Source organism: Tamandua tetradactyla, chromosome 1 (assembly GCF_023851605.1).
Source record: "Tamandua tetradactyla isolate mTamTet1 chromosome 1, mTamTet1.pri, whole genome shotgun sequence".
Lineage (NCBI taxonomy): Eukaryota > Metazoa > Chordata > Mammalia > Pilosa > Myrmecophagidae > Tamandua > Tamandua tetradactyla.
The window spans coordinates 176,238,482-176,256,739 of record NC_135327.1 but is presented as its reverse complement, the minus strand read 5'-3'; the positions used below and the strand labels follow the sequence as shown (position 1 = coordinate 176,256,739).

The following is an 18,258-nucleotide window of genomic DNA, read 5'->3' as shown; positions in this document are numbered from 1 at the left end:
TTTGGTGGCTGATTTGGGCATGCAGTGGCTTATAGAGGCAATTATGTGCAGTGGACTAAGTACATCAAACTTGGGTATGCATACAAATCTTAGCTGGTGATCTCATAAAAGATCTTTGCAGTGGGGAGGGGAATTCTGTGTTTCTAATTAGTTTCCAGGTGATGAGTCTGCCTGTCTGTGGGCCACATTTTCTTTGAGTAGTAAGGATCAAAGCACAGTCTTCAAAAGTTATATAATTCTGGGTTTGAATTCTGAATCTGCCACTTACTCTTTATGTGATGCTGCTTAATTTCCCTGAGCATTAGCCTGAGGTACTAGTATTGGCCCTGTATGAAGTTATGAAGGGTTAGACAAAGTTATTGCTAATATTGCTAAAACTTTGTATTGTGAAACTGTCAATAATTACAAAAGTATAGAGAAGAGCCTAATAAATCCCTGTGCATATCCCAGCTTCAACTATTAGTAACTCATGGTCTTGTTTCATCTATCCTCTCTTCCATTCCCTCTCCTCCTCAGAATATTTTGAAGCAAATCATTCTGTTGATGTTTCTAAGTGCATAAGACAATACATGCAATTTAGTAAAAGCCAAAAAGTTGTAGCTACTATTGTTAGAACTGTTGAGAGATCCAGTTTATTTAGTGTGAATTCAAGGTATGCAATGATGGTTAAATTTAAATAGATAAAAATGATCTCAAGGACTAGTATTACAAATGGAAACTCATAACACCACTGTAAATATTACTTGCCTCAGAGTCCAAAATAATGTTCAGGAGGTAAGTTATGGTGAACTAAACTATTAGTTACCTACCCAATATACATTATCTATGCCCTGCCTTCTCAGTAAAAGCACCCTAATATTCTTAGGGTTGGTAATGTGCCCAATTTCAAAACAAACATAATAAAAAAAAAAAATACGACAAAATTTTCCGGACATGCTTGCATATGTCAGGGTCAATGAGATGTAAACAGAAGTCACTAGATGGGGCTTCCAAGAAAGCTCTTCCTAGCGGTCTTAATTAGTTGGCAGGGACCTCTTTTGCCTTTCCCTTTCTGGAATGCAGCCATGGCCACTGAAGCTGCAGTAACTCTTCTTCAAACACAAGGTGACCTTGCTTATGGAAGTGCACTAAGCATGGTAGAGCTGGAAGGCAGAAGGGCACTGGCATCCAGATGACATCATGGAGCAATACAACCCAGACAATATGTTTCAGGGTTTTATGCTATATAAGAGAAAATGAAACCCCTATTTTTAAACCCACTGCTATTTCAAATTTCTAAATGCAATTTCCAACTGACACAATGATTTAATTAGCATAAATGCTGTGATCCGCAGAAAACTTTCTCTTAATTTAGACAGTCCTAAAATTGAGTTACAAGGAAAGGTAAAAATGTATCTCCTCCATGATTTGCGGCCAGCACATGGTTATACTATGGTCCACTTGGCTGTCAGTCAAGTTGTAAATATTTAGTTTTCTTAATCTGTCTTTACATATCAGTTCTTCCTTCCCTTTAATCATCTTTGATAGATATAACTCAAAAAACGCCTCTGAGCTGGATGGTTAAAAATGCAATGGGGGAGGCAAACAGCTTTGAAAACCAGGCTTGCAGCCATTTTTATGCATGTAGTGTAACTCTGGGTGGAATGTGACAATGAAGACAAATGTATTTATGTAAAAGTCTAATCGGCTTGTGTGGGGATCTTTGGGCCCTGGGCACGGCTGTGGTATGCTTCCAGTGCTATGTGCCTATCCTATTTCCTGTTAGCTTGCTGAGATTTGCTTAACTTCTATAGACAGGAGAGCAACAGACTGAGAAAAATACAAACTGCTTCATGCTGAATACATGGCAGACATCTCATTTGACAGGAATCCATAATCACCCCTAACAACCTGGAAAGTGCACAGAAACCATGACATTGAGAATAAGTGTTTGACAGCTATAACCATGTCATACAGAAAACAATTCCTTTGAGGATTTGTGTGTCAAAGAGCATGGTGGCGGGTTTTATGTGTTACATTATCCTTAAAGGGATGACTTTAGCTGTGTACTACAGATTTTTCTCTAAACCCTCTCGTTTATTAAGTAAATTAAGCCATACCCACACTAAGGAAAACTATGCAGTCATTAGAAATTACAGAGTAGAAAACATTTGATACCACAGAAAAGTATGTTATACCTTATTTTTAACCATGAGTTTTAACCAGTTCTGTAAAATGAGCTGTTATAAAACTGTATAAAAAATGTGATACTAAGAAAAATAATTATATATTACACATGTATGTATATATATGTGTGCATATATATTATATATGTATATATAGTATGTATAGTGTGTGTGTGCGTGTGTGTGTGCATATACTGAAAAACTATTGTAGGGTATTTATTTTTCAAAATGTTTATGGTGTGACTTGATTATGTTTTTTGCTTTTCTATACTTCCACATTTTCTTCAAAGAACATGTTTACTTTTTAATTGGAAAAAAAAAAAAGCCCTAGCACAAATGAGAAAGGCTTTCAAATGGACACATCAAGAATCCCCACAAGGGGGCTGGCCATGGTGGCTCAGCAGACAAGAATGCTTGCCTGCGATGCCAGAGGACACGGGTTCGATTCCCGGTGCCTGCTCATGTAAAAGAAAAAGGAGAAAAAAAAAGAATCCCCACAAGGAAAACTGGAGGACAGGGGTATCACAGTTACTTGAGCCAAACTGTGAGGCAATGGGTGGTTGGTCTAAAAGCTGAGCTGGACTTGGGGCTCAAAGCTTGTTAAAGATGTGGCCAGTGTCTCACTTCCAGAATTGACTAGTACTCAACAACTGGACCAATATTACTTTCTCCTTCTCAATCTGAATTTTTATTGACTCTCAATATTCTGGTTATTATCGAAGCACATTATTTAATGAAGACAAATATTTCTGAATGAAATGGGCAGTAGAATAATCATTATCTTAAGAAGGTAAATAACACAAACTCAGAAGTAACAGACATTCAGGAATTGCCCAAAGATGATCTGACAGATCCAGGTGGAGAAATTAGAACTTGAAGTGTGTATGTTTAGGAGCTGAACCCTAGATGAGGAGTCACCTTCATCAGTAGGCCAAAATGCTCATATAGAAACCTATGAAACTGAAGAAGAATACTGTATCTGTTAAGTTTAATTTCACCACACAATTATAATTTTTGAAGAGGTCTATCTGAATGAATATCTTAAAAGAATTCATTTAAGAGAATTTTGCTAAAGCTTCTCCAAATTGTCTGCATTTAGTCTCTAAAGAATTCTGTTATCCACTGAAAACTTAAGAAGCTGGAAAAAAAATCCACATTTTCAGCAGACTAAATGCAATTGTAGAAGAAATATCACAAATGTTACCAAAGTGATCAGTTTGCAAATCTGTGCTATATCTGATTACACATGTCCTCAGACCTATTCTTCCAAGCTCTCCCTGGCATATCCCTCAAACCTTCCCTCATTGCTTCCAATTGCTGATTCCAGCTGTGACACAGCCACCACAGGGCCTAGAAAACACTACCTGAAAGACTCCTTCCCCTCTGATATAAAGTGGAGCACAGAAAGGGCAAGGAATAGCTCAAATGGCAAACCAGACTGATAGACTCCTTGCATCTTGAAGGGGCCAGTGATACATTCATACTGCAACTGATACTAAATATGGATTTGCCTTCCCTATCTGAAATGCTTCTGTCAGCAGCACTATCCGGAGATTTACTCAATGTCTTATTCACAATCATGGTATCCCACATAACAATGTTTTTGACCAAGAAACTTATTTAATAAGAAAAGAAGTGAGGTAGAATCCACGCTTCTGGGAAATACATCTCTAACTTCACAACCATCATCCAGGAGGAGCTGGCCTGACAGTAGTGTGAGGCAACACATATGTGGTTGGCATGCCTAAGTACTATGAGCCAGAGAACAATATATGGCACATTTTTTTTCTCCAAATAACGAGAATATATGAGTCTTGGAAGCAAGGATTACAAGTGGGACTGGCCTTTCCTCTTATTATTAAAGCCAATCACAGAGGTTTTGTACTTGCCCTGCAACTTTGGGCTGTACTGGTGGGAGAGACCAAGGAAGGAATGCTTCCATCAAAAAATACAATAATTACTCCATTAAAGTGGAGAAAGCGTGTGCCATCTGGCTATTTTGCGCTTATCACACTACTCAACTATTGCAGAGAAAGGGGTTACTTTGCTGCATGGAATGACTGATCTCAATTGCTAAGGGAAAGTGAATTGTGTCTACACAATAAGAGCAGGCAGGACTACCTCTGATTTGTTGGGAAACCTCGGAGTGCTTCTATGTCCATAATAAAAGTAATGGGAAAACCATAACAGCTTAATAAAGGCAGAATCTTTAAAAAACAAAGAGTTAGTTCACCACAAACAGGTAAAGAGCCCTGACCAGCTGCAGTGTTGGCTGAGAACAAGCAAAGTCAACATGAGATGGGTGGCAGAAGAAGGATTTGATAAATATCACTTACTGCCTTGTGACCAGTTATAGAATTGAGGATTGCTGCAACCTTGCAATTTAACACATATATTAATTAATGGATTTGTTTTGTTTCCCACTTCACCTACTATTTTATATGAAGAGCACTGGCAGTGCTTAACGTCACAATTTAAGTCAAAGGTCACCAGAAATGAATCATATTTGGACCTGAAATGGGAGGACTACGGAGATTCAAGAGTTGAGATGAATACAATGACTGATACCCCTTGCTAGGGATAGGAGGGAAAAGCCTTTACATGATGGATAGTTGCCTTATATTAAGGGGAAGGATGAAGTTTTAATGTATGAGTATAAGGACAAGAGTGGATACAGACTAACAAAAAGGCTGGACTGTAAATATCCTTAGGCTTATTTGCCCTAAAATCCACTCCTCACCTTCTGCATCTGTATGGGAAGGGTTCTCAGAAGGCCCTGTTTTCTCGGGTTCCCAGATGGGTCCCTACCATGGTAGGCACTGGTGGGAAATTGAAGGGGAAAGGAAAGGGAGTATCCAGGGTATTTAGCCCTCTCTGCCTTATACTCATATTTTAATGTGTCTGCTGTATCGGCTGCTTCTTTTCTACGGCTCTAGCTCCTATCACGGTAGGAGGTTCTGGATGGTTTGTGCTCCAGTAATATAATCTCCTCCCTTTGGCATTCTAGCTAAAGGGAGGTGGGTGCTTCCTGTTGTTGCTTATCTATGGGTTATTTTAACGTTTGATTCTCAGAGCCTCATTAATCTGTGTGACTAATTCTCTGCACTAAATTCCCTCTGAAGCAAATATTTGAAGTGGTTTCTGTTTTCCATGTTAGACCTTGACTGATACAAGATGTAATGATGATGCTTGGCTATATTCAATGTTACTGGGAATTGATTAAATTCTTTAGTAGCGGATTAATTAATTCTGTTGTATAGATAGAGAAAGTAAGACTTGCTAAGGTGACCTGTAAGAGAACACTTAGCCGTTATCTGGCAGAGATCAAACTGATGAAGGTCATAAAAAAATTAGGTCCGCTAACTAGATTCTTAATAATAGTGACTGATTCTTATGAGATGTGACATTGACACTTCCATTTATCACTTTGGCTTTTCACAACTGCTCAATCGTCAACCTTTCAAAAGCTATCTAATTTGTCCATGTCAAAAATAATGGGAGTAGTACCATTCTGGTGGGTTCTTTAATCAAGTTTTCAAAAATTGTTTTTCTAAAATGACCTTAGCTAAATGCTCATAAATCGGAAGTAATAAAATAGTCCAATTATCTTGATTATATTTTTTCCTCTTAGAAACTGCTAAAGCTCATCAGTAAGTCTATCCTTCAATGGTTTACATGCATGTGCATTTCATTACATACTATCATGTGAGTAGCCATTTTTTTGTATTTAATAAGTAATTGCTCCTTTCCAAAAGTTTGTCTCCTCCTTCGATCATGAAAATCAAGGATTTTTCATTTGCTTTTTTTTTCTTCTGGCTACTCTTCTTCTACCATTTAAAAACTTGCAGTTCTCTTGATGACTAGGGATTGAGCAGTTCTGCAATGTGCATAGGAAGAATTGGGAAGAATGGGATAAGTTCTCAATGTGTTCTTTGAAATCAAGGTGGATAAGTGAAAATATTAGCAACATCTCTCCTGGGTTCTGGTCAGGACTTAGAACAATATTCATTTATTCACTTTTTTTTTCTGGTTGCAGGATATTGAGATTTCAGTTTTTCTACTCACTCAAAGATGACAGACAGTGACTGTCATAGAGGAATGGGGATGTGACCACCAGCTCTTTTCATGCTTTCAAATCAGCTTGTTCACTGAGACAGGCACCAAACAGGATGGTTTTATGGTGCTCTGGTATGGGAAGGACCTTGGCAGTTAGTTTAAACTAATAGTTCTTACCCTTGCTACACATTCATTAAAAGCTTAATCAGGGTGCGCGCTTCGGCAGCACATATACTAAAATTGGAACGATACAGTGAAGATTAGCATGGCCCCAGTGCAAGGATGACACGCAAATTCGTGAAGCATTCCATATTTTTTCTAAAAAAAAAAAAAAGCTTAATCAAGGAAGTTTAAACAAAATGAAAAAAAAAAAACAATGCCAAACTCCACCTGTAGAAATGCTGATTTAATTGGCCATGTAGATATTCTAATTTAATTGGTCATGGATGGGCCTCAGATATGGATATTTAAAAAAAGTTTTATTGATATATAATTCACATACTTTAAAAATTCACCGATTTGAATTATACAATTACGTGGTTTTTAGTATATTCACAGAGTTGTGCAATAATCACAATTAATTTTAGAACATTTTCTTTCACCGAAAAGAAACCTGTACCCATTAGACTTCCCATTTTCCTCCAACTCCACCAGCCCTAGGTAACCACTCATTTATTTTATGTCTCTATAAATTTGCTTACTCTGGAATTCACATATGATTCCTATTTATATAAATAGAAGCCATTCAATATGTGATCTTTATTGACTGCCGTCTTTCACTTAATGTTTCAAGGTTCATAATGTTGTAGCATATATCAGCACTTCATTTCTTTTATTGTCAAATAACATTCCTTTTTATGATATGCTGCATTTCATTTATTCATTCATCAGCTGATGGTCGTTTAGGTCGTTTCTATTTCTTGGCTATTATGATTAATACTACTATGAACATTCGTGTGCAAGTTTTTGTATGGATGTATGTTTTCATTTCTTTTGGATATATATACCTAGGAGTGGAACTGCTGTGTCATATGGTACCCCCATGTTTAATCTTTTGAGGAACTGTTAGTTGGCTGCACCATTTTATATTGCCACCTGTAGTATAAGGTTCTGATTTCTCTCATTCTTACCAATACTTTTTGTCTTTATGATAATAGTCATACTAGTGGGTATGAAGTGATATCACCTTGTAATTTTGACTTGTGTTTCCCTGATGACTAATGATGTTAAGCATCTTTCCATGTGCTTATTAGCCATTTGTATATTTTTGGAGACGTTTCTATTCAGTTCCTTTGTCCATTTTTAAATTGGGTTATTTGTATTTTTATTATTGAGTCATTCATTCTTTAACAGATACTTGCTACGAACCCTCCAATACCAGACCCAGCCCTAGATCCTATTGTGGGGTCAAAGCCCTTTAGATTGATTTCAAAATCCACTAATATGCCATAACCCACAGTTTGAATAATACTATGTGAAAATCTGCCTGGTTCTATGAATGTGTTCCTTGACTGGATCAACCAAAAATGGCACATATTTATCAGCATTTTACAGATAGAAACTGGAGCAGAGAGAGAGATGATGTGCTCATTTTGCATTTTGTAGCAAAGGAAGAAACAGCTGGATTTTATTCCTAGTTTACTAAACAAGTAACACTGCCTCTTATGATTTATAGTGGTTTTAGTGTTCTGCTTTGCCAGGAATTCAAATAGGCCCTCCCCAAGACACACAAAAATCACTTCTTACCATGGAATTGGGCTTTCTTGAATAATCAACTCTAAAGAAGTGCTGAAGGAGATGTAACACAGATCTGTCAATAACAGGCACCCTCCCACTTTTCCTTCTACTTTTTAAGACCAGCATGCTTGATTGATGGGCAACGCCAGCAATAAAATAAATCAAAAAGCTTTCTATGGAATTCAGATTTGTTCCACCCTTTGATATGTTTATAATCTACAAATGACACAAGGGTTTATGTGGGAGCAAAGGGAAGAAAGACATAAAAATCTTAAAATTCTAACATGGGTAGTCTTTGAAAGAAGAATAAAAAGATGAATGAAGGAACAGACTCAAGGAATGATTGGTGAGAAATGGTGGGTGAACTTGACCTTCAAAAAGGATGGATGGGTTGCTTCATTTGGGTCACAAGTCATCCCTGAGCACTCAGTCATCTTGGACTTGGTTATGAGAGTGATGAGGAGCCTTTCCAAAAGTGGCCTGATCCTTTGACCATTTACTTAGCTGCCTGCCCAGTCTTACTTTTAATTTTTTCAAAATGGAGGGACGTTAGTTTTACTTTAAGTCTGTTCCTTTTTGGAGTCACAGGATGTATCACATATTCTTGGCTCAGAAAAACATGCTGAGACAGCTTTTATTAAAGAGAATGGAACCATGTGAGATATGAGAGCCCTCTAACTAAAAGGAAAAAAAAAATTATAATATCCATCCTTTCCAGTTATTACATGCCAAAGTTTTTGCACAGCAACTGAAATATTAACAATAAGTTGTTTAAAGAATAGGGCAGAGAAAGCCAAATATGCTTAAGGTAATCATATTTTAGAAATGTTGGAATCCCTTATAGTTTCTCAGGCTTCCTGGAGAATGCCAGCAGCTACTTGTTCCCCAACTCTCTCAACCCAGCCTTTAATCTGAACATGTTACAGTGTCAGGGTCAGATTCATGTGTCAACTTGGCCAGGTGGTGGTACCCAGTTGTCTGGTCAGGTAGGTGCTGGCTGTCTGTTGCTATGAGGACATTTCATGGACTTAAATCATGATCATGCTGGCTGTATCCACAGCTGATCACATTGTAATCAGCTAAGGGGAGTGTCTTCTGCAATGAGTGATGCTTAATCTAATCACCAGGCTTTTAAGGAGGATTCAGAAGAGACAGTCATTCCTCCTGCTTCAGCCAGCAAAGCAGGCTGTGGAGTTCATCCAAATTCTTCATAGGAAACACCAGTTTCATGGTGTGCCCTACAGACCTTGGATTCTTACATTCCCATGGATGTCCAGCTAGCCTCTTCTGAGAGTTTGTTGAGGACCTCCATCAGCATTGCCAGCTTGTGGTCTACCCTACAGACCTTGAATTCTACATTCCCATGGTTATGTGAGACACTTTTATAAATTTTATATCTATGGATATCTCCTGCTGATTCTATTTCTCTAGAGAACCCTAGCAAATACTAACAGTAAGGTAGCTTAAAGGTATTTGAAATCAATCTTGGTCATCTTCAAACATTTAGATCATTTTGGTGTACCAGCACAAGGATTGACCCACCATCAGTGTCCACATTAATATTAGAGAGCTAAGGAATAAAGTCTCCAGTGCAGATACTTTGCAAAACATTTCAATTCATTTGCCACACAATCTTCCTTTTATCTTAATGCTTTTTCTTCAATCATGCTTAATGCACTGATGACTCAAAAGCCATCAATAGAAAGAAGGAAGTGAAATGAAGGGAAACAACAGTGTGTGTGTGTGTGTGTGTGTGTATGTACATGGGTACATTTACATGAATATACATGTTTTTAAGTATGTATATATTATTGAGAAATAAGGAGGAAGGATAATTTAGAAATTAAACATGATTACTCAAAGAGGTTGAATGGGGATGAGGTGAAGGAAATAGGATAAAAGCAAAATTCTGCTGTATATACATTTTTATTTTGAATCTTGTAACCGTTTCTCATAATAAAAAAAACAAAACTAAGTCAAATTGGATGAAAGAAATGCCATAATACAAATAGCAACAAACAAAGCTGACTGTATAACAGATTGATACCAAAACCTTATGTAGAAAAGAGTCCAAATACCTTTGAATATAAAACACTGACTGTAAATCCTTTGTTGGATATATTCTATGGACAAAATGAACTGAAAAAAAAAACCTTGAACTTTACTTAGTAGGTGTGCTATTGCTATTGGAATAGTTGGTGTAATTCTGAAACCATTTTGTGTATGTTGTAGAACAAATGATTAAATATAGTGATGTTATGGGAACATCACTGTGGGACAAGAGGGATACAAATACAGACAACAGGAAGGTAAGGAAGAACTCCATCATGCTGGATTTGAATTAGAAATAAATAGATATAAATAGGTAGATACAGCCATATATATATGATATACATATATCATATGTATGTGTATATATATATATATACACACACACATAATATATATATATATATATATATATATATATATATATATATACATACACATGCATATATATACATGTATAATATGTTTGTGTGTGTGTGTAACCTGCCTTTGTGTATTAAAAAAGGAATAGAAATAATGATACCCAGTAGTAAGATTAAGATTTTTTCAGGGATAGAAATATTAGTTGACAGAGTATTTGTGGAGAATTAGCTAAATGGCAATGAACAGTTAACAGGGTTTTAGGATACCTGGGGATTCGATTAAATAAGTAAAAATTTAAACCAAACCCATGATTAAATAACCTATAGTAATGACCACCTGCTGAACCTCTCACAATCCTCAGTCCTGTGCCCCAGAAAGAACCGCCTACAACTGTTTAAACAATTTCTCTTTCTAGTTCTTCTCTTGGTTATATTCATATCTCTAAAGAATTGGTGGAAATGGCTACTTGTTGACGTTTTCATTTTAAACCTTTTCTACTGGCCTCCTGCTTGATAGGTGAGGATTTAGCTTTCTTATGTACCCACCCCCAGTTATATCCCCTTCCTAATTCCAATGTAGTTGTATCAGTATTTTTAGTTTTTCTACTGATCTCTATTTTTTATACCTATTTTTACCCTTAGTAATAGCACCCACTACACTATAAACTATCTTCTTCTTTGTCTCTTAATTGCACTTAGGTGAGCTCCTAACTCAGCTAGGAAGCAGGGTGGGGTGTGAAGGGGAGATAATTTGAGGGAGAAGGTATTGGTGAGGTAAATATCTGAACTGGAGTCTTAAGACCTGAACTGGGCAGGTCCAGGAGATAGAGATGGGATGAGCAGAGGGCATTTCAGGAAGAGGAAATAGGCATGGTGAAGACAAAGAGCCATGAAGAGTTTGGTGGACTGGGAAAGTACAAAAGTTCCATATGGGTAGAAAGACAGATGTGAGGAAATATGTGGTCTTTCATCATCTGGCAGGGTCCTTCATCACCTACAGCAGAGAGCAGACATCAGTTGAGACAGAACTGGGGAAAAGACTACAGCAGCAGTAGCCTTTTTGGCAGTGGTTGTATTATCTCTTTTCTTGCCCTGTCTTCTCTTTCTGCTCACCCACATAAGCTAGATAGCAGGCTTCCTCCCCATGGCACAGACTCAATGTTACCAGCCCCACTTTCTAAGGGCTTGGTGGGAATGAATTAGGAGGATTACTTTTTTTCTTTTTTTATGAATCTAAATAAGAGAAAGAAGAATTAATGCATTAAAGCTATACCTAGGTGAAAAAATTAAATAATTCCATGATCTGAAATTAAACAAAATATAAAATGTAGAAAACACTTATTAGTGACTTTTAATTATACTAACAGATAGTTATAATTCTTAAATAATTGTCTAACTAGACTAACATTTATGCAATCAATATGTAGGGAAGATTTTAAATTTCTTTTTATTTTTTCATTTATTGCTAATCTTATGCTAACAGGAATCATATCATTTTGAAATAATAACTAAGCGTCTAATTCAATTGTCTTAAACATTAATGGATATGTTTGTAAGTGGCTTTCCAGTTAATTACCTGTCTTTTTTGTTTAATTTTGAGATTTAAGTCTCCTTCTCATCCAGTCTTGCCTGGCAGTGTCCCACATCCATTTATGACCTTCACCTCATTTAATCAAGGAAAAAAACCCAAATTATAATAAAGCATTTTCTACCTTTGCACTGACTTGATATATTCATGTTTTTTTGATTCATCTTTCCTTTCATAATTATATTTTTAAAGTCATATAAAGCATTCAGAGATAGTGAAATAAATGTCTCCATTCTAATGAATATTTTGTTCAAGTTAGCTAAAGGCTTAGTTTTTCCTGCAGCAGGGTTTTTACTTGCTCCTTCAAATTTATCTAATGACTCTTCAAATAGCTGTAATTGACTGGAATCTTTTGACAGCCATTGCTTATATTATTTTGGGACTCTTTTAAATTACCAAGTAGAACTTTATAGAATATTATTTATGCTCTATTTTATTCATAGTATAGCTACATCTACATATAAATTTGCAGCTCTACTAGTTTTCTGCTTCTCTTGGGATTATCTAATCTGAACTAGATGAAGAAACTGAGGAGGTATAAAGACCTACGAGAAGAAAAAACGAAACAAGACAAGTTAATGGCAGAGTTGAGGATTAGAAGTCAGGCATTGTGGGCTTCCAAAGGAAACATGCTGTAACTTTTAGAGAGGCCACTGTAGGCATTTGCTTCTAATCCAATCCATTTTTTACGTTTATTCTTTTCATTTAAAGAGCAGCTGATCCAATTTTAAAATTGTTTCATATATTCAGTGCATTTTTATTAAGATTTATGACGTGTTATAAGAGTTCAATAGGAGGAAGGTAAAAGTTTAATCCTGCTTTTATTATGACTTTTCTTTCAATAAATATTTAATATATGCCAAATAAAAATTTAGGAAACATCATGATCGACTCTCTTGCTCTTTTCATAGCCTGTTGTGCTTTAATCAGGTAGACCTCATAATTTTATAAAACAATACAAATCTATTTCAATAAACATATCATAATTTGGTTATTCAGACAAAATTTTAAAATTATCTTCTAAATAATTTAATAGTTAAAAATAACTTCAAAAATGTCCTTTAGTCTCTCTTCTTTGTTCAGTTTTGTATCACCCTCTATCTAAAACCTACATAATTTGTTCTGAATCATTTTTATATTTTAATCTTCTTTGGGCTGTCTTTTTTACTCTTCAACAAAGATTACTTTTCTTTACTCTTACTGGGCAAATATATAACTCAGAGGAAAGATAAGACAATCATTTTAAAAACATTTACATTCCAGGTTTCAATACATTCCCTGCCCCCAAGGGAGCTAGATATTGTTTTTACAACCTGTTATTGGAAGAGAGAGAACCTATAACAATAAAATACATATTATATCAAAATACCAATAACAAAAACCAAAATGTACAGTAAAAGCACCTATAAGATAAATGTCTATTATATAACAAAAAAATGATTAAACTATCAATCAAGAGTATGATGATCAGTGAAAAAGGGGAAATAACTCAAATTCCCCAAAATACATATTTGTAATCATTCTTAGGCTTATCAATCATAGTATGCTAGCTCTGGAACCCAGACTATCTGGGTTCAAATTACAACTTTGCCACTAACTAGTTCTGTGGACTTGGGAAAGTACTTAATTTCTCTATCTCAGTTTTCTCAGGCTGTTGAATGAGAATAATAATAGTACCTGAAATTCATAATGTTACTGCACAGTATCTGGCACTGTCAGTTATTATACTGTTGTAATTGCTGCAATAGATCGTAGAGTCCCTCAAGAGGCCTAATTCTTTATTATTCATCTTTCTGCCTGCTAGAGTTCATGACTAATCTGTAGGTTTTATGTATTCTTTGACCTTTAGCTCCTGAAAACTCAGCTCTTGCTCCCACCAATCACATCAGTCTAGTTAAAGGTTTTCAAAGCTGGTTCTAAAGAACTGATTTATTCTTTGAAATTCAGGAGCCCTGGGTAAAATGGGGTAACTTATTTTCTTTGCAAAGTTTTTCTAGCATAATGGATTTCCTAGCTCCTAGACAACTCTGTCCCCACTTGTGATGGATTGTGGTTGTATGTACCCCAGTAGAACATGTTCTTAATGTAACCCATTCCTGTGGGTGTGAACCCATTGTAAGTAGGAACTTTTGATGAAGGTACTACAGTTAAGGCATAACCCATTTAAATAAGATGGTCTTAATCCTATTACTGAAGTCCTTTATAAGCAGAATGAAACTCAGATGGACATAGAGAAAGCATGAGGGAGCAACCAGAAGCTGAAATCAATGGAACCTGGAAGAGAAGGCAGAAGCTGGAAGAGGCCACCATGTACACTGCTATGTGACAGAAAAGCTAAGAACCAAGGGTCACCAGCAGCCAGCCCCAGAATGACAGTCTTCAGGAAGAAAGCATAGCCTTGATGATGTCTTGATTTGGACTTTCTCTTAGCCTCAGAACCCAAAGCTAATAAATCCCCATTGTTTAGACCAACCCATTATATAGTATTTGTTTGAGTAGCCCAGGAAACTAAAAGAACAACCCCTTTACTTTACCCTTTACCTTACTCTTTCTGTTAATAACATTTCCAGAAAGCAGCACTATCTTTTATCAGTGGATACTCATTGATCTTAAAAGGAAAAACATATGCATATAAATGTCAGGTGCAAAGACAATGGCCATAAAGCCTGCTCTCAGCCTCTTCAGCAACAAAAGGATATTTACTATTTTTCTGTTAAAGCCCTGGCTTGACCTAATTGTTTTCACTACTCAAAGTTATTCTTGGAAATAATGCATTTTATTTTTTAGTTAAAATAATAATAGCAAAGGCCTTGTTTAGTAAATAAGAGAACATAACCTTTATTCAATGTAAAGAGCACTGGATTCTATATTCGTCTGTGTGCCAAATAGGCCTCTGAGCTTTAAAAACTAATTATAGGAAGAAAGTCCCACTTTTCCATCTTATTGGTGTGTACCATATTCAATGGCAGTCTAATGTGCTAAATCAAGGCTCTCTGTCAATCCTACCACAATGGGATATCAATGAAGGATGTTTGCTCCTACTAATCTCTGCTTGCAACTTCTAATCAGGACAAAGGATGACAGGTTAAGAAGAAAGAATCAATCAAACAAAAAATAAAACAGACCTAAAATATTTTTCCTCTATTAAAAAAATTAATTTGTTCTCCACACTATTCCTACATGCAAAAAAATGGGTAATTTCTTAATTGAAACATTCAGCAACAGAAACTAGACTCTATGGTTCAATTCATATGAAATTCAAGGAAAAGAGAAACTACAATGATAAAAATCAGAATTGTGGTTACCTTGGGGGAAGTCCTTTTGGGGTACTAGAAAAATTTAATATAATTTATATAACATAAATTTTATAAAAAATAAAAAATATATAACATAATAAACAATATAACATAAATTTTTAATTTAAAAAATATATAACAACAAATGTAATTGACAATTTCATCACATAGTTGCATATTCATCATCATGATCATTTCTTAGAACATTTGCGTCAATTCAGAAAAAGAAATAAAAAGACAACAGAAAAAATTCATACATACCATACCCCTTACCCTCCCTTTCGTTGATCACTAGCATTTCAATCTAAATTTATTTTAATATTTGTTCCCCCTATTATTTACTTTTATTCCATATGTTTTACTCATCTGTTGATAAGGTAGATAAAAGGGGCATCAGACACAAGGTTTTTGCAATCACACAGTCACATTGTGAAAGCTATATCATTATACAATCATCTTAAAGAAACATGGCTACTGGAACACAGCTCTACATTTTCAGGCAGTTCCCTCCAGCCTCTCCATTACAAGGAGATGCCTATTTATAGATATCTATAAATATCTATAATGTTAGATGACTAACAAGGTGATATCTATTTAATGCATAAGAATAACCTCCAGGATAACCTCTTGACTCTGTTTGGAATCTCTCAGCCATTGACACTCTATTTTGTCTCATTTTGCTCTTCCCCTTTTTGGTTGAAAAGGTTTTCTCAATTCCTTGATGCTGAGTCTCAGCTCATTCTAGTGGTTTTCTCAATCCCTTGATGCTGAGTCTCAGCTCATTCTAGGATTTCTATCCCATGTTGCCAGGAAGGTCCACACCCCTGGGAGTCATGTCCCACATAGACAGGAGGAGGGTTGTGAGTTTGCTTGTTGTGTTGGCTGGAGAGAGAGGCCACATCTGAGCAACAAAAGAGGTTCTCTTGGGGGTGCCTCTTAGGCCTAATTTTATGTAGCCTTGACCTATCCTTTGTAGGGTTAAGTTTCATGTGAACAAACCCCAAGATTGGGGACTCAGCCTATTGCTTTTGTTGTCTGCACTGAATGTGAGAATATCAAGAATTCAACTTGGGGAAGTTGAATTTTCCCCCTTTCTCACCATTCCCTGAAGGGGATTTTGCAAATACTTTTTTATTCACTGTTCAAATCACTCTGGGATTTATCGGGGCATCACTCTGGACAAACCCACAAAATCTCATGCCCTACGCAAGGTTCCATATCCTTATGGTGTTCAATTAAGCTGTCTACATAAGTTATATTAGGAAATGCACTAGTCAAAATATAAATTTTGTACCAAATAAACATTTTTTGCTTTAGTCTCACACATAAGTTAAAAATTTAAAACATTAATTACTATTAATTTTCAACACCCTGCAGTAATGACATTCCTATGTTCTTCCTCATGCAAAAACAAAAATTTAGTATTTTAGTATGGAAAGTGGCTATGCAGGTGTAACCATGCTTAATAGCGAGTATAATACTAAGATTATACTTCTTGCATATTATATATAGCTCACTAAAAATTTTAAAAATTGTATATAATTGTTTTGTCTTCAAATTTAAGATGAAAGATGACACAATTCAGTGAGCAAAACAAGAGTAAAGAAAGCTAGGAGCTTAAATCTAGCACTTCCAAATTAGCAGTGTGAAATTCTCACACACTCAGAAGAACTTAGGTTCTTCTCTTTGGCTCAACCTTCTTTTTCTTGGAATAGGTTGGAAATCCTTTGCTTTGATTCTAAGCTATTGAAACTAATAAAACCAAGTGAATCTCTTTGAAATCAGAAACTGCAATTAAGGAGTTATATAATAATAAGATGAGGAACAACAGGAAGAAGACATTTTCATTCAAACTAACCTTAAAAATTGAAAGAAAAAAAGTTCATCCTCCAAAAATTGCTTCGAACATAATTATTATAGATATGATTAAATGGGTACACTAAAATAGAAGAGAGGGCATATGGGTACCCAGAACTTTAAAAAATCTGGCAGTGGGTAAATATGATGGTAATGTTCTAAAAAAAATAGTCTTGAGGCTTGATCTGTCTTAGGTTCATTTTGATTATTTCTAATTAGAGCTCCCATCAATCATTTACTCAGTCAATCACTGTTTACTTTCCTTGAAAGAAAAAAAAACTGAGATTACTCTTCACTATTATCACCATGACAAGGTGATCTAAATTAAGGGGAAATGTGGAGAACAGGGATAGGAAATAAAATATATAAGAGTTCATAATTTATTTCGGATGCCAGGGAAAAAATATATTTAGCACAACAAAGATTTTAGATGAAAACATCTCTGTGACTTGTTTCTTTAAAATGCTTCTTTAAACTTTTATTCTATTTTTACTATTTATACATTCACTGGGGTAGGCAAAAGACAATAAAAATAAATCTCATTTTAACATGCCAAAATATTACCTCCCTTTTTTTCCTGTTTTATACGACTCTATAATGAGAGAGGTGGGGATATTTCAATGAAGCAAGACAACCATGTGGAAATGAGTTAGCTTCATCAAATTAGGCCAGATTTTCCATGGCTAAGTAAATAATTTAAATTGAACAAAAGGAAATGTCAAGTGATAAAATTGAAAAAGAGACTTAATTTGTAAAAACAAGTAGAAAATAATGAGCATTAACCCAATGTACATGAATAAGCATGGAAAGCACATTTATATTTCCAGAAAATCCAACTAACAGTTCTATGAACTGAAAACATGCCAAGAGCAATCGTTAACACACACTGCAAAGGCAGGAGCTTATCTTGCTAATAGCTATGCTTCCAGAGTATGGCATATAATTGAGTATACAGCTTTGCTAAATGAATGAATGAAATGCATGATTTTTTTCTCTGAAAAGGGGAGAATGACCTTCAAGTCAAATTAAAAGATATTTTAACCTGACTTAGCAATGCTCCAAATCTAATTCATATCCATCTCTTCCTTTTAAAATTTGAGCACAGGGCATACTTGCATGGAAAATGAGGCAAAGCAGAATGAAAACAG

The 18,258-nt window shown here is 35.6% G+C and overlaps 1 protein-coding gene and 1 non-coding gene across 2 annotated transcripts in view; one reads left to right on the top strand and one right to left on the bottom strand.

Moving 5' to 3' along the window:
* EXOC4 (exocyst complex component 4) overlaps window positions 1-18,258 on the bottom strand; it is a 970,332-nt gene that overhangs the window by 125,142 nt on the left and 826,932 nt on the right. The gene's annotated exons all lie outside the window — the stretch shown is intronic.
* On the top strand, window positions 6,432-6,538 carry LOC143652624 (U6 spliceosomal RNA). The gene has a single exon (XR_013160794.1). It is a non-coding gene; the product is annotated as a U6 spliceosomal RNA (small nuclear RNA).